Genomic DNA, 25,410 nt, shown 5'->3' with positions numbered 1-25,410 from the left:
CTCAAAAAACAGGCAGATCATGTTTCTGTTTGCCGATTGCCTCTAAGGATCTGTGCCAAGACCAAATATCTGTGGGAAAAATTAATTCCTTAAAATAGTTCATTAATTACAGATAAATTTATACAGCTGAAAATAGTGTATTCAGGAAAGGAAGAGGGAAAGGAGGTTAGGAAATATTTGGAAATAAGATCTTTTAAAACGTAATTAAGTTAAAATGATGGTATTAGGGTATGTCCTAATTCACGTGACTAGTGACCTTAAAAAAGAGGAGGTTAGGACACAGAGACACAAGGAGGCTGAACAATTTTATTTTATTTTTTTGTTATTACTATGACTTAGAAGTCTATATTTAGAGCAAAGATGGAAAAGGTAAAGAATGCACCCCAATGTCATAGGACCTATAAAACCTTCCTAAATTTTAACCATTTTAAGAGTTGTTCTTATTAAAGTAGATCTAAGTCAATAGTTACTTCACCACAGTAGAATCACTCTTTTAGTCCAAAATAAACGATTATCATAATGAGTGATGCCTTTTATGCCCAATATGCAAGCTTTATAGTTAAGAGTGTTTCTCTGCTCTTTATTAACTATTATATCTGATAAATTTGATTATGCTATATTTGTATATTTAGTATAAGTGTATGTATTATATAAATATATATATATATAATTTTCAGGGTTACACATGAGGTTAATATTGTCTCATTCCTTACTATTTAAAGTTGCCCAGTGCTTGCTAAGGCATGCATAGTGTAGGCATAGAGAAGCTGCATTTAAAAAATATTTCCCATGACTCATTCATATTATAGAGAATAATTTTGTCATTAATGGTCAAATTGGCTGCATCCATTCCCTAACTGTAAAGGAATTAACCATACCACACAAGTTTGGCTTATAAGCATAAGTCATTAAGCCTTTCATGGAAGCCTTTCTCCAGACCACATTATTTTTCCCTATAAAGGCTGTCAGAAGATCAAAAAGCCATGCACTAGGGTTATTCTACATCACCTTATGTAAATATTAAGTCTTTAAAAAAACTTAGTGTTTATCCCTACTGATATGGCCCAGTCCCAAGAGAATATATCCCTATTTACTTATGGTTAATCTCAGTAGATATTGTTACATTCCAATGGAGGATGCAATATATAGTGACCAAATATAAGAGATCAAATATAGCTATTGAAAATAATTTCTTTGTGTATACTTAAAACAAGATGTGCTTGTGAAGATTTAGAAACAAATACAAAAATCATGATATGCAACATTTTTCTGTCATAAAATATGGTGATGATAATTAATAAATAACTAAGCATCATAAATGGTGTATATCTTAAGGAGAAACTAGAAATTTTAATATACTGGTGTTATGGACTGTATCATGTTCCTCAAGATTGTATGTTGAAGTCCTAACCCTCGGTACATTAGGATGTGAGTATATGTGGAGATAAAGTCTTTTAAAAAGGTCATTAAGTTAAAATGTTATCTTCAGGGTGTGCCCTAATCCATGTGTGTGGTGTTTGAAACAGGGGAAGATTAGGACAGATAGACCACAAGGAGGAAAGACCATAAAAAGACAAAGCCGAGATAGTCATCTATAAGCTAAGGAGAGAAGCCCTCAGAAACAACTCTGCTGACATCTTTATTTTGGACTTTCATTCTTCAAAATCACATGAAAATAAATTTCTGTTGTTTTAGCTGCCCAATGTATGGTACTTTGTTATGGCTGCCCTAGCAAATTTCAACAGCTGATAATTTCCAAAGTTAGAGTACAGATCTAAAAGCAGTGTGACAGGTAAGTTTATCTTCAGTGATCTCCTATTTTACATCTAATATTTATCTTTCTGTTCCATGAGCTTCCTGATAGATAGTGCATTCTTGGTGTTCTCAGGTTTCAGAGGATTGTCCATCAGTGGACAATCTTCCCTTCCCTGCCTCTCCAGATGTACTCTCCAAGTGTCAAACCAGCTTGCTCTTGACTTAAAGAATTAAATTACTCAGAACACCTTGGTATATATCAGTCTTTGAAGGTATTTGTCTACACAAAGTGAATAATACCCGATTTATATAGCAAATCTTTTGTCTTGTTTTGACTTGTTTTGATAGTAATGAGCAGGTGCAAAGAAATTGCCATCTTCACTTATTGCTGGTGGTAGCACAAGTTAGAAAGCAATTTGCCAGCATGTATCAAAATCTTAAACATATTTGTTCCTGCCAGGCACTATGGTGTATACCTGTAATCCCAACTACTCAGGAGGCTGAGGCAGAAGGATTGTGAGTTCCAGACTAGCCTGGGTAATTTAGTTAGAGCCTGTCTCAAAACAAAAAAATAAAAAGGGCTGAGGACATAGCTCAGTGGTAGAGGGGAACTGGATTTAAACCCTAGTACCATACACACAAACACGTTTGCTGCCTTTTACCAGTTATTTTACTTCTGGGAATGTCTACAAGGGACATAGTCACAAAACCACTTATGAATTCTGATAATGTATTTCAGTACTATTTATGCCATCCCTGCTACCTCCAGAAGAAACAACCTAAATGTCTTAGATAAACTGCTGCACCCATAGTCATAGGATGTATGGAGCTTTTATTTGTAATAATCTGTTTCTAAAGATACTTCAATGGCATAAGAGTATTAAGTGAATTTTACAACTTTAAGTCAACAGATAGAATATAGAAGGATTCCACTGTATACACCTAAGCCAAGAAATCCAGAAATTCTGTTTACTCTGTCAACATTTTTCCCTCCTCCCTGTCCCCACCTCAATATCTTTATTTTCCTTTTAACCAGTCAGAAAACATTCCAGATTCTCAAAAGTAGGTACGAATCCTAAGGGTTTTTAAACATCAGTCTATCATCTTAAAAGGGGCAAGGAGAAAGATTTTTCTAGTGTTAGAATCTGTGAAGACAAGGTGGTAACTGCTTTGCTCTTGAAATGACCTGCCTCTATTACATCCACAGAGACTGGCATTAATGACATGTAATTACAACTCTTCCTTTCTCATTTGGAGGATCAAAAGGTAATCTTCCTTAATTCCTTAACAGAAGTATCACACAGCATAAGACATAAAGAATAAAGAATGTGCCATACTCTCTCCATTCCTTTGTTATCAGGAATGGAATATTCTAAACCTTATTGTACTATAATTTCCAAGTGAGAATTCAGCAATTTCAGAATTTTCAGAAATTAAAAAGCATTATATATGGCACATGGTCATAAATGCCAACTTTTATCCTGAGGTAAGACTGATACTATGGTGCCTAAAACATTCCATCACCTGATACATTTTATAAACTGTGAACAGAAAGGTAAAAACACTTTTGGTAAGGCACACGCAGAGGAAATCTTGGATGAAAATGCTTTTTGGTTGTTATTTTGAATTGGTGATTTTATTTTGTATTTTCTTTTTATTTTTCTACCATGAGAATGTGTTTCCTTTAAAAACAGGGTCAGTACTTTATTTCAGAACGGTAAGGTGCTAACCTTCTATAAACATGAGAAATAAGCAGAACCCACCCAGGTGAGTGGCCAACTACCCTGCTTTACCCAGATCATGGCTCTTGGAATAAGTTTCCCTAGTGAAACCATGGATGTCAAGAGTCAGGAGGACCAGCTCACTGTGGCCCTAGAGCTGCCTGCTTTGAATGAACACGTTACTTTGTTATCCATGATCATTGAAACACTTAAAGACTGACTTCCATTTCACTTCCTTAGAGCAATATTTATCTAACCATCAATTTTCCCGAAATTCAAATCTGTGGGGCTTGGGGAGAGTGTGTACATGCGTGCAAGCATGTGATTTGAAGTGACCTGCCTCTATTATATCCACAAGAGCAACAGAAACAAAGTACACTTATATACACACTTCTCAGGAAACAAAGTCCCTTTAAGAATTACTTTACATCCTAAACCAGGCAAAGGGTTTGCCACCTGTAATCTGTTATCTCAGCAACTGGAAGGCTGAGGCAGAAGGATCACTAGTTCAAGACCAGCCTCAGCAATCTAATGAGACCCTAAACAACTTAGCAAGACCTATCTCAAAATTGGAAACAAAAAAATTAAAAAGGGCTGGGGATGCAGCTTTGTTGTGAAGTGCCCCTGGGGGTTCAATTCTCCATACCAAAAAAAAAAAAAAAAAAGAAAAGAAAAATTTCTCCCCAAATACTAGTGCACTGGTAAAAATACAAATTTGTTTTAGAACTGTGTGATGATTTGGGATGTGGTTGTTAGTGTTTAAGCATTAGATCTATCATTTATTAAACTGAGTTCTTGGGCAAACTATTTGTCCTTACTGGGGATGATGATTAAATAACATCATAGTGAATGTTATCAACTTCAACAGTTAACTAAGTTCACCCACCTGAATACTGTACTTGCAAAATTTTTTTTTCTAAATAGGAGCTACTAGTTATATTTTTAGGCACTGGATTCTTTAAATATAATATAAACATTCCAATAGAAGCATTGAGAGGTTTAAAAAAAAATTCTCAGTAAATGCTAAACACAACAGTGTACCAAAGCCTAAATGTATTTCTTTTGTGTACCTATTATGAATTTGGCAAACCTGAATAGGTAATCATAATAATCTTTTTCTGGTAGTACCTCAAACACTTGCTCTTTGAAGAAAAAAATTGCTCTTCAAAAAAGAATCGAACAACAGAAACAAAATAATAGTGGAATTAATATGGATCAACAGTGGCACTGACAGCATTCTGAATTTATGTATCATTATTGGGAATGTAGAATTAGCACCTTGCAAGGAGGCAGGAAGGAGGAAATGGGTCCCGCATTATTTCTGAAAGATGGACGTGAGCGCAAGGTTGGAGATTTGAATGCTCCATTATCATCAGTCAATAATAGGCATTTATGTATCTGTCACTCCACAAGATCATCAACTAATTACATTAATAATAGGATCCCATTTTACTTTGTCTTTTAATTTTAACCACAGAGAGTCTAACCCATGAAGGTCACTTGCTTTATGGTACTGCTGACACAGACACATTGTCATTAATACTTAAGTTAAAATATTTCTCTGAAGCTGAAGGGCTGGGTCCTTGTGAATTTTAATGTAAGCTTCTTGAGAAGGAGACCAGGGTCCTAATTTCCAGTTTTGTCTGAAACTCTCTGTCTTTGGACAAGCCATTTAACCTGTTTGACCCAATTCCTTCCTCCTAGGTGGAAACAATTAGAATTTGAATCAAAGGATTACTCATCTCTAAATTTTAAACTCTATACATAAACTTTCTTTCAGTGGGAAGCATGGTTATATAGGACACAGAGGCTAGTTATCTAACTAATCACAATTTTACTCTCACCCAATGCATCATTCATTATATTAGAGAGAGATTATCCAAAAAGTGAGCTCTGCTTACATCCTCCCACTAAGGTTCTCCAAGAGTTTCCCATCACCTTGGTTAATACATTAAGTTCTTGATATAGAAGAACTTATATAGAATATTGCTATTTTGTGAGCTCCTGCCTGGCTCAGGAATCTCATTGCCCCCTCATTCAGTTATGCCATTCTTCTGCTCCTGGAAAATCTAAGCCTTTGCTGTTCACTGAATATGCTATGTTCTCTTTCATGTCTGAGTTTTCTACATTCTTTTCCTGTTTCTCTTTCTTTCTGAAACACCACAATTGCTATCCTGTACTGCAACTGCTGCTTTACTAGTCTACCTCTTTCGAAATTTTTGTCAGTTCCTAGACAGAAGGGGCTTTGCTTTTTATTTGTTGTATCTAGCACCTAGCATGATGTCTGGCATGTAAAAAGCATTCAGAAAATATTTACATGCCTTGCAAGCACAAGGCCCTGGGTTCAATTCCCACCACCGCCAGAAAAAAAAAAAAAAGAAAATATTTGCAGAATGGATGGATAAAAAATAAACAATATGTTTCATAGTATAATTTATGATTAGTCTCTTTTGTGTATAATGAGTCCAAAAATATAGTCTATTCCTTTCCAGAGCATGCTAGTTTAGTAACCTTATAAGCCATAACGTGTTAGGATAAAGATGGTGACTTTCACTAGACTTTCCCTTTTCGTTAAAATTAGTTTTTTCAAAAACTTAAATTGAAAACAAAAAGAAGATCAATATAGCCTTGAAAAGCACCATTTATATCCTCTTTCCAACAACTGCTTACTTCCACTTCATAGCACCCCAGACAGCAGATCTCATTCTTAACTAGATAATAGCCAGCTAATTTTATGCACACATATTCCAAATAGTCCGTACATACTTTCTCCTATCCTCTGGGCTGAAAGGCATAAATTCAAGGAATCAATTTTCTAGTCATTATCTAAAAATACTTTTTAAATTTAGCATCCACATGAGTATAGTCAGGGCACCACTAAAGATTAGCTTTGTAAATACATAGTTTTCCAGGTACAAGTTCACATTTTGAAACACATGTACTGCCACAGCTTACCTGTATTATAATAAGAGCACTGGAACTGAAAGAATGCCAGGACTCTAACCTCTGCACTTCTGATCTATGAAATTAGATGATCAAAATAGATTTTTAACTTTCCAAGTCTAGAATACATATTTTAGAGAAAAAAAGTTTCACAATAACTGTACCACTTTCCTCTAATGCATTCCAAAGAACAATCACATACATGTTTATGTGTTCACATAGACCTGAAGTTCTAGCTGCCAAAAAATAAACTCTTCAAGACAATGGTTGGTCCTGAACAATACTGTTTTGACTTCCATGTCCAGAAGATTTTTACACATTCCCTTTTCCTACATACTTCTTTATTATTTCTTGACTCACTTCTTCATTTTTTGAGATCTCTGAGTACCTACCTCCAGAAGTATTTTCTAACTCTCAGGGGTTGCTTGATTTTTTTTTTTCTAGGAATTTTTGTAATATCCTACCTCCATAGTATATGCATGTATGTGAAAGAGAACATGGCATGGCATCTCAGGGAAGAGTTCCTGATGTCGTAAGATTTACTGTCTTACACATATGTCTCTCTCTCTCTCTCTCTCACACACACACACACACGCACACACACTCTTTTTTAAGTACTGGGGATTGAACCCAGGGCACTCTACCGCTAAGCTATATCCCTAGCCATTTTTTTGAGATAATTTCTAGCAAAGTTGCCCAGGCTAGCCTCCAACTTGTAATACTCTTGCCTCAGCCTCCTGAGCAGTTGGAATTACAGAAATGGGCCACCATGCCAGTCTTTTTAATTTAAAAAGACAGATGAGATTGAAATTCTTAGAATTCCCAACCTCTTCAGACCACTTGATTACAATTTGCACTATTATGCTTGTTCACTGATTCATAGGCTATCATTGGAAGGAACACACTTGTACTTCAAAACTGATGTAAGTTATAAATTTTATTGGGGAAAATGAAAACATCTACATTTCCTATTTAACAGATGAAGAACCTAGGTTACGAAGGGCATTAGTAGCAAACCTAAAACTGGACTCCTTTGCTCTGAACTATTAGTCCAGTAATCAATTCACATGATTGTGCTGTCCTTGGGCAAGAACATTTGCAAGGAGCAATGGATTAGTCAGCTTTTCACTACTGTGATCAAAATACCTGTACAGCTTATGGGAGGAAATATGTATGTGGGACTCACATTTTTTGAGTTTCAGTCCATGGATAGCCAATTCCATTGCTCTGGGACTATGGTAAAGTACAATATCATGGTGGAAGGGTGTGGAAGAGGAAAACTGTATAGCTGCTCATGGCAACCAGAAAGCAGAGTAGGAGAGACAATAAGGCCCCAGGACAAAATAAAAACCCAACATCACATCCCCAGGGACCCACTTCTTCAAGCCACTCCCAAACTGACAACAATACCATCCAATACAGTAGTCCTGTCAAATTATTATTGCATTAAATGGATTAATCAACTGAATATGCTACAACTCTCAATCTAACCATTTGACCTCTGAACATTCTGAACACTCCTGCATCTTCTAACGGGAGCTTTAGGGAGACACCTCACTTCCAAACCATAGCACAGCATAACTAGATCTAAGTTATTCATGTGGAATATAAAAGACAAAAGTTTGACTCAAGAGTTTTACTTTCTTAATTGTGATACACTATAAAATTTGCAGATTTCAAAATTTCATTATATAACAAACAATTCACAATTTGAAATACAAATGCTATTTTGAACATTCAGAAAATCCTGAAAAATAATCTTTTTTTCTGGTTGATATACCTACTTCCATGGAATTTACCTTGCTTAATACTATTTAACTGATAAATAATTTATAAAAACCTGTATACCTGTTGACTGACTTTTAGTGTTTAGTTCACAGCCCCAAAATATGGATTTAAAAATTTTAAATACATAAAGGTAATTAACAAAGTCATCACAGAACTTATTAAATGTTGATATGAATGCTTAATCTTTTTGTTTAAATCATTCCATTAGTGGGGACAATTTCAGATTTTTTTTAACCAAGAGAAAAGAATATTATTAAACATATTATCTCGTGCAACAATGATTCCTAAAGATTATTTATAAAAGAACAGATGTTTGTTTTTGACTGTGTGTATGTTATATTCTCTAATGATGTTTTTGCCCATTTTAGGATACATGCATTTTGTATATTTCTTTTTAGTGAGTTTTTAAAGTAAGCATATTTAAATGTGATGAGAAAAAAATTTTGTTTCTCTCTTGCATAAATTATCTGAGCTAATAATTTAACTAGAAGTAATAGAATCTTTCTTTTCAGTAGGCTTCTCCTTTCAACACCACTTTTGTCAGTCTGAGTCATGACAACTAATCCTTTATATGTCAGGGTACATTATTCCTCCTGATGAACTCACAAATTAAAAGGTAATGTGAAAAGATGACACGGGGAATATTGAGGAAGTCACTGGTGTGGGAAGGGATCCATGATTAAACCAAGATGCACATTTTAATTATAATGACACTGAACTGATCATTTGGAATAAAAGAGTTGGATAATCCAAGAAAACCCTAATAAGGGGTACAAGAAAACTATCTCATAACCTATGATGTCTCCCCTGCCTTCTGCTGCAGAGTCTTAGTTCATTATAACTTGCCAAGGATTAAGGTACAGTCAAGTCATGTTCACCTCAACTAAGGGAATGATTTGACTATTATCATTTGCCCCCTCCCCTCCTTTTTTTTAGTTAAACATGGTTTGCTCAAGAGTAAAATGAACCAAAGCACTTAGCAACTCAGTGCATACATAAATGATGCTTAAGGCAACTGACCAAGACTGAAGCTGTAGGTTAGCTGGAAAACCATTAGGGATTATAAATATTAGGGAAAAAATTCTTGTTGAGATAGTGATAAAGCTATACAATAAATGTAAAAGTCACCAACTAAAACAATTAATATGCCATTACATAGATTCACAGAAAGCTAAAAGGAGTATAAATGTTTCCTACAAGATGACCATAGCCATATTGCTATTCATGCACCCCAAAGTAAAATTTATTATTCTTTGATAGTAATGCATTTAGTTCTAAGGTCATAGTCTAGGAACAACTTAATAGAGTAGGAACAGGAAGCTAAAATATCTAGAAAATATTCTTTCCAACTCTGAAGCTTTGACATATCAGAGAAATATTTAAAATTTACAGAATATACTATAGAAAAATTAAAAGTGTATACCAGAAGATCAATGTGGTGACATAAATTTAAGTTTACAATTTTATGTGTATTTAGTGTAAATAAACTGTTAACCAGAGCAACCATAATTATATTTAATGGAAAATTATTCATTAAATTTGAATTTTTCATTCTAGAATTACCAATTATTTCACTGCTTGCTTTGTTCCTGTTTTACAAATTTCCTTCCAACGTTATGACAAAATTTCATAAGGGATCTCTGAGCTCAGACCCATTAAACTATCATGACATATCTTATTTCAAGAATTTTAAATTAAGAGATCAATAACCTAAGAGACCATATCAATTCATTCAAAGTAATTACTAAATATTGCTTCATTAACAGAGTTATGCTAGCTTAAAATCTGAAAATTTCAATGTCAATATGTGTTTACTCTGTATGTTACTACATTTAAAAACTATGTCGATTATCTTTTCTAAGTTTTATTGACAAAAGCTTTATGGTTCGGACAGGGTTTGGTATAGGCAGAGTTTGGATAAACATAGGTTCTATTACCCACATAACTTAGTGAAAAACATGTCTTGAAGAAGCAACTCTAGTCCAGCCTCTTTAGGATCTTGGCTATTATATATTTCTTTTACCAGAAAGCCTACAAACTAAGTAGGAACAAAAATGGAAAATAGGGAGACTCTTGGTTCACACCCTGGCACTAAAGAAAAAAAGAGATCAAGAAAGAAATAGCATGTTTCTGCTCAATATTAATAGAAAACAACATTTGAAGTAAAAATAAAGTTTTATAGTAGTAATAAATGTAGAAAGAATAAGAAATAAAAATTCACCATCCAGGAAATAAGAGTAATATTTGTAGCAGGAAAGTTTTGCCAATGAAAGCTAAAAATATTTGGTGAAGCAGGAAATTTGATTAATCCCATAGTATCTCTCCAAATATATTTATAAGCTCTAAAGGAAAAAGTAGTCAATAGTGAAAAGACTCAGTACATGCTATCATAATCAAGTACATTTTCACAGGTAAAGTATGTCAGTACCATGTACCCTCAATATGACACACAGAGAAGGTTACCATATTATAATTGTTGTATTCTTGCTGAAAATGCATAGACTGAATCTAATGCAAAAATATCACATAGCTCAAAATAAGAGGCATTCTACAAAATAACAAGTAATTACTCATCAAATGTTTCAAGGTCATAAAAGTTAACAAAGGATTTAGTAACTGTGACAAACTAGCAGAAACTAAGGAAACAAAACAAAATCTGGCACAGTAGTTTTGGTACTGGAAAGGGGATATTCATGAAAAACTTAGTAGAATTCAATGAGGTTTGTAGATCATTTAATATTGTGTCATTGTTTCTTATTTAATTGTACCCAAAATTTTTATTATGGTTCTATCAACTGTTAACATTAAAGGAGGTTAGATAACAGGTATAAACTCTTGGTAAGTTTTTAAATTAATTTTCTGTTTATAATTATTCAAACTATTTTAAAGTTTTCATAGCAAAACTTGAAGTAGATAATAATGTAAATGAAAGCCATATACTCTAAAGCTTCCTGGGTAGCTACCAAACTTCCACTGTTGCCATTTTGCTAATTTTATAATTATTCACTATTTTTTGCCTGTAAATAAATTGATGAAAATATATTACTTCTCCATATTGCATTATCAATAAGAAAGCAAATTACTTTAATCCTGTTTTTTATTATTATATTCATCAGTCTTAAAAACTTATCTAAGACAGCATTTGAGACATTTATTGATTGCCCCTGGGTCATGCAACTAAGACCACATAAGATAATTAAAATACATCTGCATATACTAATGAAATGCAGAAACATAGCTTATGTCATTTATGTCTTAAATATCTACCCTAAATTATTGACTTAAAATGATTTTGAGGATTATTAATATATTAGCATGCATTTCATGGTTATACTCATGATTGAAAATTTTATTAGTGCTATTAAAAGATCAAGAACCTGAAGAATTTTGTCATCATTGAATTTGTCTATAATAGCATTAAGTCACAGAGGAAGAAGGGGTACAAGCAATGATCACATCACAAAAGTTTGTTAACGTGAACTTTAAAGCTGGGGAACAGCAAGTGAGCAGCTCAAAAGAATGTTGCAGGTAGAGAAGCAAAGTGGGAAATCCTGAACTGGGGGAAGCAACACCCCAGGGGTATTTTAAAATCACTTGCAGTTGGGCAACAGTCCCAGAGAGTCCTCATAGTAGTTTTATTAACTTCATGTTCTAAATTACAAAATCATTCTGTATCTTTTCTCACTTAACTAAAATAGATTATTTTATAAGACAAGTATATTCAAAAAAAAAAAAAAGGACAAATAGTGCTGTATTGTTTGTGGGCACTGTCAGCAGTACAATTGTTGGAAGTACAGTGCCACCTCAACAAGTTTAAAATGTTCATCTGTTAGCTTCTAGGCAAATGTTCAATTTCCTTATGCTCTATGGAACTGACTGTCATGTTAGCATGCAAGAAGTTGAACCTAATATGTTTTGACTCTGTTGTATTATGGGTAAATAACTCATATTGGTGACAAAAATAAAAGTTAATATTCAGAATTTAGCATTTTTACTATGTGTAAAAAAAGTCAAATCCTTTATTGTCCAAAATTTAATTTATAATGGACTGTCAATTGTCTTTTGTCACAGTTCTCCTAAATACATTAGTTTTATTAAGAGTGTTAGGTAAGATTTCAGGGGGGAAAAAAGGATTAGAGAAGGAGATTGAAAAAAATACCAGATAGAAGGATTTATGACACCTAATAAATGTGGATAAGAGAAAAGAAAAGAGGATAAAAGAAGGCTATTACAAAAAGTCAAAGATGTGGTAAAGACCAAATATCCACAGAATTAAAAAAAAAAAAAAACCCTCAAAATTTGAATTTGAACAATGTGGATCACTTTTATAATTAGCAGAAATTTATAACACAAAATATAAACAATGACATTATAATTTTTCTAAAATACCTTTCATTATTTTATATGCATTATAATTTATAGGACAGAACCTAGCAATAGTTTGTTTTTGTGGTTTTTTTTTTTTTTTTTTTAAAGCAGTACGAGTAATGGAACCCAGGGCCTTGCACACACTTACACAGGCTAAGCAAACACACCACCAATGAGCCAATAAGCTACATTCCCAGACATCTCTCCTTTTAAAATTTTCATTTTATTTTGAGATAGGTTCTCATTAAATTGTGTAGGCTGACCTTGATCCTGTGATTCTGTCTTAGGCTCCCCAGCAGCTAGAATAACTACCATACTTAGTTCCTGAAGGATGCCATTAAAAAAATGTTATAACACAGCTCTTTCACTAAGAGGTTGTAAGAGATATTTTAATTCCATAGATATTAAAAATCAATCTGATACAACAGAAAAAAACATTTTATCAATGGGGGAGAGGTACAACCAAAGGCCAAAGACCACTGAGTGGGGACTCCACCTGGTTTATAATATTATAGGCAGTGGGATGATGAAATGCCGCCTCATTTTAAATAAATTTTTTTATACCTGAAGCTAATGTCAAATATTGAATGAGGTGTTTAAACAACTATTTAACTCTTCTTTCATATTCATCATCTGGAGTCAAAATTAGATCTAAAGTGGAAACTAGAAGAATCCTCTATTTAGTCATGGTTATGGCTTTTACTCAAAAATCTGCAGTGATTCTTTAATGCTTAAATAAATTGATTCAAATTCCTTAGCAGAGTTTATTTCCATATTCCATTACCTAGAACAGAACTGACACAGAAAAGGTGCTTAATAAATATTTTCTGGCTGGCTGACTGGATGCCATAGCTCTCTTACCTTGACTTACATTTAGCATTTAATGTAAGTTACTTTGTGTTGTTTATATTTTTATGGCTCTCTAGATTTTTTCTAAAAAGGAATTGCATATCCAAACATTTCAGGAGCCAAGGCACCTATTCCTGGTAGAGAAAGCTCTTATACAAAACCAAAGTGAGACTTCAAAGTAGAGTGACTCAGTCTGTAGACAAGTTTCTCCGCTATAGAGCCAGCTGAGAGATTCCGTGCATGCCTAACCAAGTGTGGGGTGAGTATTGAACATCATAGGAGTTCATAAAGCAAAAATAAAACCAAATAAATGGTCTGATCCAACATAGTTAATTCTGCACTGTTTTTCTCTATTTGGAAGGCCAAGACTTTCAAATGAGGGTGAAATCATCAACAAGCAATTAAAATCTTTTAATTCAAGAGAGACTGTCACAGATGAAATCCAATTTAAGGTGAATAAACCATTCTGGTTGCTAAAAATCGCTCTTAAAATCCAAATTCTCTGGGTAAACTTCAATTCTATTCTTGCCTTCAAACACACAGGTTGAGCATGTGAGTGGATATTTTATTTTTTATCTGTGGAACAACTAAAGGAATACAAGTAATTTCTCAACTTCAAAGGTTTAAAGATTGTCTTAGCTAACCAGAACTTCTTTATGAACTGTTCCCAATTTTTTCTGATTTTAATGTTGTGGCAAAAATATCTGACTTGGAATCTTGACAGTACAGTTTTCTGTTGTTAGGCTTAATTTGCACAAATCTGAAGATACTTAACTGTAAAAAAAATGATTGTTTTTGTGACCTCCTAGAAGAGCATGATTGAAAAATGGGGAAAAGAATACAGTTAGAGATTTTTTATAAAGTATTTTATCATCGTCGTCACCCAATTATTTTCTGCTGGTAAAATCCACTTTTCCCGCTCCTGCCTGGTGGTGCATGACTGAAGTTCCAGCGACTTGGGAGGCTGAAACAAGGAGGACCCCAGGTTCAACACTAGCCTCAACAACTTAGAGAGGTCCTGAACAACTTAGTGAGACCCTATCTCAAAAAATAGAAGGGCTCAGGATGTGGCTCAGTGTCGCACTGGCATTCAATCCATGGTATAAATAATTTGATAAATAAAATAAAAGACACCTTTCCCAGGATCTCTAAAAATGACACCTGTGCACTGCTGCAGTAGCTGCTTTGCTCTGTTCTTCATTGTTACTTTTCCTCAAAAATCTTAAAACCAAACTAAGGTTTTGCTGCCCACTGCTGGAGAAGAGGAGAATAAATCAACTTATTTTGACTAGAATTCTTCAATGACTCTCTCAGGGATTGTGTTGTTTATTCTGCTATTTATTACTTGATGATACTGATTTATAGATATTTTCATCTTGCGAATTCATACAAGCTTAACATGTATAAACATACAGTTTGATTATTCTATCCTGTATACCAAACTAAGAAAATGACAAGAACTTCAACGATGCATATTAATTATTTGTTGTCAATTACTATGACTGCATAGGCTTTCACACAAAATATTTGCCCATCCAATTCATATTTTCACATCTCCTATTTTTATGCTATAATTGTGTGATGTGTGTGTTAGAAACTGAAGCTTTTTCAGTTTTTGCCTAGAATGATATCAAGTATTACAGAAGGCAATAAAGCAATGGTGAATAACTCAATGAACTGATCTACACTAATGTGCTGAAAAATGTGGAAATCTACAGGAGTTTCCTAACAAGCATGGCAGCTAGCACAGTTTGAACAGGTTCTACTGCATTTATGAAAAAGATTGAGGATTTTGTACATATCATGAATTTATAAAATTAAGAAAATGGACACATACGTTGGATTTTATTTTTAGCAGTTCATAGTGAAATGTATTGGAGCATTTTCCTCAAGTTTTCTACTATAAAATATTGTATTTTTCAGGAACTATGGATACTATTTTCAACTTTCATTTTATTATGTTGCATATTCTCCTAAATATGTGGATTCTCAACTGAGGTATAAAAGGTAATTTTTTTTTCTGTTGTAAAACATACTGAGTTAATTGTGCTTGTTCTAATGGGATTACACCTTTAATAATGAAAAGGACATCCAGGAGTTCTTTGTAAGTTGCACATATTTGTTCTATAAGAGATTCATAAGATCACAGAATCATTGCTTTTTGTATTTTTTTAAACCTGAAATGGACTTTAAAGATGATAAATGTAAGGAGTTTGTTTTGAACCTGTGCAATTACAATAATGACCTTTAATTCTTTCCTAATGGCTTAGATGGAATTAATTGGTTATTTCAATATCTGGACTCATCTTGTCTGGAATTTTAACAGAGTCCATAATGGGTTCCATCAAGCTAATTTAAAATGTTCTGAAAGCACATCTTTAAGAGCCTTGGCGTTCTGCATCTACTGTCTCCTTTCATCTTTCTTCCACATTATTTTCAGTGAAGATGAACCCATTTTTTTCTTTGTAATTCCGCTTTGGCCAAGCTATCATTTAGATCTTAGTGACAGTCTTCTTTTAATTATGTTTCCTATATTAAGAAAATTTTATGATTGGAAATCAGCTACTATTTACAAAAATGTAGAAACTGTTTTTCATTTAATGGAAGGTACAAGCGATCAAATTTCTAAATAGCTGCCATACTGCCATCTTCTGGTTATCTTGTGAGAATTTTTTTTTTTTTTTTTTTTTTTTTTTTTTTTTTTTTTTTTTTTGCTTGTACACTTTATTTTAAAAATGCATCTTGATGGACTTTGGAATATATATTTTAAAAGTGTCCATTAACCAAAGACAGGAATTTAAATTATTAGAGCCTCTGTTCCTAAAGTTCATGAACCTGAGATCACAAAAGAAATGGTGATATCTCCTATTCGTAAGTGTAAAATGTAATGTGTCACCAAAGACAAGTGTGTTTCATTCCACGATTAGTTTCCCAGGAGCCCACTGGTAAGATTTCCTGATATTTTTCTATTATGTTACTGTTTACATAATTTTTCTCATACCTTGTCAGTGTGGCAGCAAGATCATGAGCCATTCAATGGGTATGAAACTTGCCCAATTTACAATTTCTGCTTGATATTAGTATGTTATTTTTAAACAAACTAATTATGTTGTTCATGTTATATTGGCTTTTGGTTTTTTCTAATTTCTTTTTAGATATACATGAGAGTATATTGTGACATATTATACATACATGGAGTATAACTTATTCTAATTAGAATCCCCTTAAAATTTCAATGAGGAAGTACATGATTTGGAATTTCACTGTGGCATATTCACATGTGAACATAGGAAAGTTTTATCTGATTCATTCCACTGTCTTTTCTATTCCTATCTCCTTTCCCTTAATTCTCCTGTAGGTAACATAGAACCACTTATCAATTGAACTCCCTTACTTTCATTTTTTCTTTAACTCTTCTAACTCCTACAGTAGCAGCACACAAAGGAAGGAAGGAAAGAAGGGTTTCGCACATCTTTAGAGTCCTTTTCATTTTAAAGAATTAAGATCTGCAACTTTTTTTTTTTTTTTGCATTAATGCAACAGATGATCAAGTGTGTGTGTGAATTCTCATTCACTTCATGACATTCCTGTTCTAGTAGCCATAGAGACAAATACAGAATGCTTTATATGTTAAATAGATGTCACACATCAAAAAGTGACTGTAACCATAATACATTGCTTCAAATTCCAATGAGGAAGTACATTCAAATGATTTAAAGTCCTGTGCTGTTTTCAGAAGACTATACAAGGGTTAGGGGGTGGCTCAGTGGCAGAGCTTGTGTTTAACTTGAACAAGGCCTTGGGTTTAATCCCCAGTACAGCAAAAAAATAAATTACTCAGATGACTATCTGAGTATAAATCATAATAGCTCATTGAAAATCAGAATGCAAATGGCCCCAGTAAATGTTTAGCAACAAAGGATTTTCTCAACTGTTAAGTGCAATCCAAAATCTAAAGCAGCTGAGACAGGTGCTAATTTCATTCCTGTTAATAGTAATTAGTGATGAAATTTAATGGTGTTTGTAAGTAGGTCTGAAGCATTTGCCATATTAAACAGGGCTTAAATATAAGGGGCCATTAAAATGTAGTTTTAAAGCTTAATAGACTTGGGAAAACAGGTATTTTGAATAATCAACACCTCTGAAAGCATATGCCAAGTTTAAATGGCAAAATTGGCCCAATTATCATGGGCACAGAGATGACCTTGTAACTGATGGATATAGTGTGTGTGTGTGTGTGTGTGTGTGTGTGTGTGTGTGTATTGTACTACATCCAGATGGTTGATAGCTATTTGTTTACCAAACTATAAAGAAAATGAAATTCCTATGAATATTTTGTGCTATGGTTTGGATATGGTTTGAATGTTTCTCCCAAAATTTTGTGTATAGGAAGATTGGTCCTCAGCATAGTGACTGAACCTTTAAGTGCAGGGCCTAGTGGAAGGTGGTTAGGTCATTGGGGATTCTCCCCTTGCAAAGCATTAATGTGCTGTGAGACTCAAGTTAGTTCTACCACAGTGAGTTCTAAAAACAGCAAGAATGGACCCTGAATCTCTGGCTTACTGTCTTACCATGTTATTTCTTCTCTATGTGACCAATTCCCTTTCTTCTCAGTTATGCTTGTTGTGACACAGCCCAAAATTCCTCTCCAAGATATCTACATCATGCTGTTTCAACACTCCAACCACCAGAATTCTAAGCCAAATGAAACTTTTTATCAAGCGCCCAATCTATTATAGCAACAAAAGACAGACTAAAGCACTTTACCGTGAAATAATTCTTAGTCTCCTATTCACAAAAAATATATCATAAACTGATAATGTCAATTGAATGCCATCTTCCTAAATCTTTACCCTAAGTAAAATGAACATCTCTATTTAGAAAATGTGCTATTTATCCCATCTGAGTTGTTGTTGTTGCTGTTCGTTTTCTGTGAATAAAAAGTCTTTCCTAACATCCTTAAACAAAAAATAACGCTTTTAAACTATTCAAATCCATAACCTTGTACTCATTAGCAGCTAATGAGCTGAAGTAAATGAACCAAACTTTTCACATACCCGCACATCCATGTAAGTAATGAGTGGACAGTCACCTTGATAATATGGTTTTCTATACATACTTATTAAATCTATAATCTTTCTGAGAAAGATTATCACTAAAAAGCGTAAGAAATTTCTACACTCATATATATCTTAAACAGAATCCAGAGGGAAAATGTTTTTATTCAACATTTACAAAATTCCAAGCTGGGTACAGGTGTGGATGCCTATAATCCCAGGTACTCAAGAAGCTGAGGCAGGAGGATTACAAATTCAAGACCAACTTGGGCAACTTCATGAGACCTTGTCTTAAAGTAAAACTTTTAAAGGGATTGGAATATATAGCTCATTGGTAGAGTGCTTGCCCAGAATGTTTAAGATCCTGGGTATGGCAAAACAAACAAACAAAAAAACAAAACAAAAACAAAAACAAATAAAAAAACACCACAACTCAGGATACATCACTTAGGAAAAAAAAAAAAAAACTACATATACTGTACAGTATTTCATTGGTTCTTTCTCCTATTTAGTAGTCCCCACTGAATTTTCATTTGATTAAATTCTAAACACCAGCTAACTTTAAGAATATGGACATAAATGACGAATTGAATAAAAATACTAAAATTTTAATTTTAATTTTAAATTTATTTTATTTTGAGAAGATGGACATTTAGTTTTTGGTATTAGACATAATTGATGAAATGGAATTTACTACTTCTTGAGAAATAAGACCACAGAGATCTAGAAAATAATGAAAACAGATAAATACTGTAATTTAATATATATGCATTGATCCTTATTCTATGGCAGGCATCATGCTAAGTTAAAAATACAACTGTTCCCAGCACACTCCTGTCCTCAAGCTGTTCAGAGTTCCTTAAGGGAGTTAGATAACACTTATTAAAATAAATGATGAAGGTACACGTGTGGTTTTCTGAAAAGTAGATATTACAAAACCATTAAAATACCTGGGTTGACCCCAGAAGGTATCACCAAAAATGACCTAAGGCTTGGCCTTAAAGGTGCTTAAATTTTCATCAGATTTATTAAAGGAGTGACTAATTGAAAAAACAAGAACAACATAGCATGGAGGCTTAAAAGCTGATCTCATAGGTGTGTGGTGGGGGTTGGTAGAAAGGACAGTGAGTGCTACCAATGTTGGGAGAGCAGGGATACTACGAAAGATAAATTAAAAAAAGACAGGTAGAGGGTCTTGAATGCTAAGCTAATGAGACAATAAGGAGAATAAAAATCCTTTACAGAGATGTATCTTAATGATAATACAACAGAACATTATTTGGTGATTGTTTTACCTGAAAGAACTAAACTGATCTTCAAAACACCCTTGAAAGTAAGTATCCTCCTCATTTTACAGATGATAAAACCAAGTTTTATAGAACATAAATATTTCATCTGGAATCGAACAGGTAATAAATGTCTCAAACTGGGTATTTCTCCAGTGGTCATAGTCTTATCTACTTTGCTAACCCATCAGCTTGACCAACTGGGGTTTTAAAAGAATTTTGCTGGCAATGCTGAGAATATGTTGGAGGGAAGAGAGCCTAGAAGGCAAAATTAACAGTTATTAAGATATTGCAAAAATATCACAGGCATAAATGAAGCAGTGGAGGTAAACAATAACCTCATGGGCATAGGCCACTGCCAAGGCCCTGGGAGGAGCCAATGGCCATACATGTTTGTAAAATCAGATACCTTAACTACATATGGTTAAAGCTTTTGTCTCTTCTGACTTACAACTCATCACATTTTTTGTTCCTGTCCTATGATTTTGGAGAAGTCCCAAGTGCTTAGAGATCTGTCTGGGGAGATAACTGGGGGGGGGGGGGGGGTTCATTTAATTTAGAAAAAGTGGAATCTACCTGTGCAATTTGTAAATTATCCTGCCATAACTAAGTCATGGTAAACCATCCCATTGTAGGAAAAGTTTTCAGGAAAACTACCATTCATATTAACTCTTGTTTAGAGTTATAAAGTTATACAACTGGAGATCTGATCACAATATGGAGGTTCAATGACACCCAGCACAAAAGAAGTATTTGGAAAGTGCAGGCAAAATGAGGTTAGAATTTTAAGCAGATTCAAGTCTGAAGAAAACTCTGAACAATCAGGCAAATAAATTATAAGCACAGTATTTTGTTCTCTTACAATACTTATTCAAAAAAGGATATCAAAAAGTCAGGTGAAGTGGTACATGCCTATAATTCCAGGAACTTGGGAGGCTAATTCAGGAGGATCAAACGTTTGAGGCCAGCCTAGGCAACTTAGTGACACTGTTTCAAAACAACATTTTAAAACGTTTGGAATGTAGTTCAGTGGTAAAGCACTCCCCTAGCATGTGTGAGCTCCTGGGTTCAAAAAATAAATTAAAGAAATATATTGTACTAAATAATGGAAAATATACAATTATAAACATGATCATTAACTTTTTTTCCTTAAAAAAATTTGGCAGAATTCAAATGAAATAGAATTGGTCAGATTTATCATTTAGCACAAACCTCCAGCAGGACTTCAAATAGCAAATCTGCCTGTGTATGAGGTTGTATATTCTGTCTCTCATCGTATCAGATCATGTCTGAGAAAATCTGATGTATCTTCTCCTGATAAAGTATAGTGGTTCCAGACTGAATAGCAAGTAAAATTGCCATGGACATAGCAAAATAATCAAACCATACCACAGGAAATACAATTATGTTCCTATTCTGTTGATAGAAAATGGTATTTTAGGATGGTTGTCACATGAAGAAGGGATCAATTACAGTGCAACCGAAAAAAAAAATTAAGGCAGAAAATACAGTACTGCATCAAGAAAAAGAATTTTTTTAAAAATTTGAAGTATATTAAACATGCAACTTACTGTGATTTCTCATTCTAATTATTCACTTTTAAATAGATGTTATATTCTTAAAGCAGAATCCCCAAACAATACCAAGTTTTGGTCTAAAATTTATGTATCTCAGTCAAAAGATTTTTTAAAAAGAGGCTGAAACATCTCACTTAATAAGCTAAAGGGCTAACACTCTTTAATCCAATGGCACAGAAAGAAAATTCTACAGCAATTTTCTGGGTAGAATAATGAAGAGGAGTCTGGTCTACAGAAGAGTGTTCAATTTTAAATACATCTAGGGAATCAACGCAACAGGTAGAAACAAATATCCAGGGTGAAGTTGATATGATATTAGTGATGTTGAAAGAGAATTGAAAATAGTCACACAAGTTTGAGTGAATAACTGTTTGGTGATGGCTCAAGCTAAAAATGTAGACAAGAATGCTCAGTGAGGTCCTGTAAGAGGAGAAGAAACAGAGGATGCAAACAATGAAGAATGATAAATATGAGCATTAGGAAAGAAGAGAAAAATGTCTACAATGAGGAAAAAAAAAAAAACAGTGTCAGCAGGCAGTTGAATCGGAAGACTAAAATCCGAAAGAACTTCATGAAGAATCAAAAGGTTCAAAGATGCAAGGACAATGAGTCTGAGGAAAGGATTTCTTTAACCATTTTACAGGAGCATAATTACATAGAAAAAGCTTTATATGTTTTATGAATACGAATTGAGTTGAGAGGTGAGTAAACACCCATGCAAAGTCATTAACTTGCCATTATCTTGAAGACCAATATTTAGGAGATAGATCAGTCTAATCAGTTTGTGTCAAGTAATAGGGAAGGTAGTCTGACTATAGTAATCCAAAGTCTGAATTTGCTTAGTAAATGGGAGATCTGAGAGCAAAAGTAATGTATACTCTTCTCTAATAGCATTGTAACACTATGTTGTCACGAAATACATAGGCAAGGAATAAAAAGTATGTTCTAGAAGAGATAGTTATAAACACTTAGGCATGAGCAAGAATGTGGGACAGAGGATACTGAAGTTACTTAAAATCTTTCAAAATCACAGGATAGAAACAAACTCTGAAAGGCTGGTACCAAAGATCTCCGAGAGTAAAGATAACCAGTAAGTGTAAGATTTGAAGGAATGTTAACACTGAATGTTAACACAGAAGTCATATCACATGTATGGTCAGTTTAATATTCCATAAGCACTACTGAGATGTTAAAGCCAGTTATTGCTACTCTCTGTTCAGGAGACTGAAGAGAATTTCTCCTTTTTTTTTTTTTTTTTTTCTTTTTTTTTTTTGTACTTGGGGTGCTTTACCACTGAAATACATCCCCTCAGCACTTTTTAAATTTTTATTTTGATAAGGGGTTTTGCTAAGTTTTCCAGACCTTGAACCTTAAACTCCTGCCTTAACCTCCTATGTTACTGAGATTACAGGTGTGGGCCAACACACGGAACTGAAAACATTTTTTTAAGTAGTGAGGATGTACTACTGTGCATGACAGTACATGCCCATAATCCCAGCTATGCGGGAGGTGAGACAGGAGAATCATGAATTTAAAGCCAGCTTCAGCATTTGAGAAGACCCTGTTTCTTAAAAAAGACTGGGGCTGTAGCTCAGTATTTCAGTCCCCAGTATCAAAACTAAAAATAAATAATAATAAAATAAAAGGAAAGAATGACCTTGAAGAGATGCAGGGTTTACATAAAATAACCATGTTTAGAGTGTGTACACAATTCTTGGGGGAGAAAATCCCATTCAATAAACAAAGTTAAAAGTAAGAATACAGAATTTGGGCAATTAATAAAAGAACAGAGGAAGGAAGAACTGATTCAAAGGGAAACTGAGGAGGATTGGGTGGAGAGTTTTCATTTTCAATATCTATTATTCACAAAGACCAAAAAAAAAAAAAAAAAAAAGAAATGTCATGGATTAAACTTGTATTGGAGCACAGACCTCACTCTTGGAGTCTGCAAGCTTCAGTTCTCAACTGTTCCTGAAGGGGATCAACCACTTAAAATTCCTGAATTGTACACAATAGAAATTCCTAAAAAATGAATTTTAGACAATATTTACATCAAAGTCAACAAAATAAGATAATTTGGGAAATTCTGCATATCCTTTCAGATTAACTTTTTGTGGGGTGGGGGTACTGAGGATTGAACCCAGGGATTTTTTTTTTTTTTTAACCACTGAGCTACATCCTCCACAACCCCTTTTATTATTTATTATGAAACAGTCTTACTGCATTGCTCAGGTTAGATTTGAACTAAAAATTGTCCTACCTCAGTTTCCCAAGTAGCTAGGATTATAGGTGTGCCATTGTCTGATTTTCTTTTGGATTATCTTAACATTCTTATATTATAAAATGTTTGAGATGACCTCCAGTTTATATGGAAATAATTTACTCACATTTGTTTAACATTTCTAATACTTATATGAACTGAGAGCCATTTGGGTGGGGGGCAGAGAGTGACTAAAGTGATCCTGAATTATCGATTCCTTGGAGTAAAATAGCACTAGCAAGGAGGTCACAGATTATTACAACTCCTTGAAATGATTTAAAGTGATGAGTTATGGTTCTGTAAAGAAAGAATGGGGGATCGGAAACCAAATAGATAAATGAAGATAGGATCATTGTCTGTATACCATGAGTTCCTGAAAAGCAAAACCACTAGTTTAATCTATGCAGCTCCATCAGCCCATGGCAGATGGAGATTATCAATGACTACATTTTGACTGAGTGATACTTTATTAAACTTAGGTGTCTAATTATAGTTTGCCTAGTTTATGTAATGGCAAAAGGACCATTGATATAAAGACCATGTTCACAGTTCAAGTGTCAATAAATAATCTCATTCCCATTTTTAGCAGATAGCAATAAATATCCTAAGCATTACTGCAAGACAATAGTCACTCAAAATATACTTAAAATTTCTTAAGGGATATGCAACACAAGCATTTGCATTTTCATATTTCTAACATAATAAAAGAATAAATGAATAGTGCAGCTTTTGATGAATGTTCAAGCATTAATTTGTTGGTTCTGTACCAAATTTTGAATGCATTTGAATAAGAAAGATGTAATAAGTTAAAGAGCCAGTTGACTGTTTGTTCATTTGAGAAAGAATAAAGAATTGGACATTTACTTAAAAGTCATCTTCTACCAAGAGTAAATATTAAACACTGCTATCAGTTACCAACTTTGAATTTTAGGTCTTTTTAATGATAAATATAAATAAAAATTTCTTTAAGTGAGTACCCAAAAAATATTCACAGAAAAATGGAGAATACGTGTATGTATCCACATATGTGTATATGTAGGCATATATATTGTCTCTCTGATCATATAAATCTATCAGTGGTTAACTTTCTTTTCTATGATGCATTAGGTATAAGCCAACTAAAGGATAATAAAAAAGTTCCAGTGTAAAAAATATATGAAAATGTACTCTGTCTTAACTCCAAAAGGATTTTCCTGTGTTCAAAAGCTACACTCTATAGCCTATTTCCTGTTTTAAAGGCATGATAATCTCACTGCAACTCTTATTTCATGTCTTTGTTTGTTAATTTTTAATAAATCTATAGAAAGGTAAGTTTATAAAGAAAGTACATCCTTGGGACCTCTGAAGAGTAAGTCAACAAAACCTTTGTTAGGTTAAGAGAAGTAGCTGCATGTGGGACTCTAAGGACACATTTCGTTTTATTAACTGATTGGTCAGGATTATTTTGAGGTTGTAAGGTAACAATTTCACTGTTTGAGGATACATTTCAACTTAAAGGTTAGACTCACCAATCAGAAAACTAATTTCTTCTCAAGAAATTCCCAAGACTACTGCATGGAGCTTTTATACAGTCCCATAAGCCAGGATTCTTTTTGTGGCATTTCCAGTAGAATACATGCTGGTACAAAACTCAAGCCAGTAGTGCCCACAGTTGGAACTGCATGACCATAAATGATATAGATTATTGTTCCATCTACATGAGAATAGTCATGCTGGTTGATTTTGAAAATAAACAGATATAGGACAATAAGTTCACAGGTAATGAGTGGAAAACAGTCTATTTCTTTGGACACATTTCAAACTAAT

Source organism: Sciurus carolinensis, chromosome 14 (genome assembly GCF_902686445.1).
Source record: "Sciurus carolinensis chromosome 14, mSciCar1.2, whole genome shotgun sequence".
Classification (NCBI taxonomy): domain Eukaryota; kingdom Metazoa; phylum Chordata; class Mammalia; order Rodentia; family Sciuridae; genus Sciurus; species Sciurus carolinensis.
The sequence above is the reverse complement of the archived record's forward strand: the minus strand, read 5'-3'. Positions refer to the sequence as shown.